The 1,651-nt window shown below is 38.9% G+C and overlaps 1 non-coding gene across 1 annotated transcript; it reads left to right on the top strand.

Moving 5' to 3' along the window:
- The first annotated feature begins 304 nt into the window (after positions 1-304).
- On the top strand, positions 305-423 carry LOC138693897 (5S ribosomal RNA). The gene has a single exon (XR_011330583.1). It is a non-coding gene; the product is annotated as a 5S ribosomal RNA (ribosomal RNA).
- Positions 424-1,651: the final 1,228 nt, after the last annotated feature.

Below are 1,651 nucleotides of genomic sequence, written 5' to 3'. Positions count from 1 at the left end.
CACAACCATGTGGTTGAAAGGAGGCTCCGCTGTTGAACAACAATCCACCTGTGGCTTAACTTAGAATGCCGACTAGCTGTTTTATTAATCCCGTGTCAATCCAGCAGTGTGTGACGTTGAAACGTAACCAAACTGCCGTTGATAGATAGATTTATCATCTATCCCAATGACATCCAACGAGCTTGGTAATTTAGGTACAGAGTCTAAGCAGGCAGTTTACGTGTGTGTGTGAGCGAGTGCAGGTTTTATCGAGTGCACCCCAATCCCATCGTCCTCAAGTGCCTACAGATTACGCAGTTTCATCGGCAACGGCCATACCATGTTGAAAATACCGGTTCTCGTCCGATCACCGAAGTCAAGCAACATTGGGCGTGGTCAGTACTTGGATGGGTGACCGCTTGGGAACACCACGTGCCGTTGGCGATTTTTTTTTTTACGTCACTATTTCCAGCGTGTTCTAATAAGACTTATGGGATATTATGTTCCCTTCCCTATTCCAGCTATAGCTTGGATGATGACGCCGCTGCATAATTGTAGAGTAATTGATAATTCTTAAGTACTTGCAGCTCCGTATTGAAACTTATGACTGGTAGCATATTCATATGAGACGGTTCACTTCTCTGCGTTTTCTCGAAGAAGGGAATATGTATTCAGGGGATTGTGAACGTACCTCGCGCTCTCCCTAGAAGTTAGAGACATTTTAGGTAAAGAATGTAATATACTGTACATATATGGCTAATTAAAATCCCATTAGTTACTACATTTCAGTGGGTAGTACAAATTCCATAATGAAAATATCTCTGTCCTAGTAGTTGTATCCTTTAAAGAAGCTCGTTGTTTTCCCATGATGAAGGGCAGAACTTGGTCGGTAGAAATTTAAACAGACTGCATTATCAGACCAGGCGTTATTTCAATATCAGCGTTTAGTTTAGGAAATATAGCAATAGCGGAGTTGGGAGAAGTAGTTATAGCATGTACAGTAAGTATAAACAGTTCGCTGTACTGTACAGTGAATATAAATATTTGAATGTACGATGGCAAAACATCAGACATACAGTACGTAGCTCACATATCTTAAAAAATAAATAAATAAAAATAAAGAAGACATTCTGAGGAGTGAGTGGAAAGTGCATATTATAATGAATATTTTTAACTCTCAGTTGACATTGAGAGAGAAAGCCATGCATCGGGGAACCGGTGACTGTTTTTGCGTTACCTTCTGCTATTGGCGTTGTTGGTTAGTAACGAATGAAAGAGGTAGGACGCGGAATCAAATGTCAAAAAACGATAGGGAAATAATAGTAACTGGTTGTATTTCGATCGAGCTCGGCGTGCTGATTCACCAGTGGGGTGTTTCACAAAGTTTACAATCTTTGGAAATTGTGAACTCTGTTTGTAAACTTCTGTTTCACAATCTTTGTTTGTAAAGGTGGACTGTACAAAGGAAATCAAATCTTTACGAATGAAATTTTGCGCTCTTTACAAGTGATATGTTTGTTTCACAACGAAGGAGTAATTTTACAAACGTGTAAACTAAACTTTACTAGTGAAGTTAGCACATTTTCTACAGTAGCCCTGTTGAAATAGCTTCTAATTGTGAATGAAAAAAATAAACACATATGTATAAAATCAATTTTATAGTAACAGGGTA

The sequence above is a fragment of the Periplaneta americana genome, unplaced genomic scaffold (assembly GCF_040183065.1).
Source record: "Periplaneta americana isolate PAMFEO1 unplaced genomic scaffold, P.americana_PAMFEO1_priV1 scaffold_24, whole genome shotgun sequence".
Taxonomy (NCBI): domain Eukaryota; kingdom Metazoa; phylum Arthropoda; class Insecta; order Blattodea; family Blattidae; genus Periplaneta; species Periplaneta americana.
This window is presented reverse-complemented; position numbering and strand designations above follow the sequence as displayed.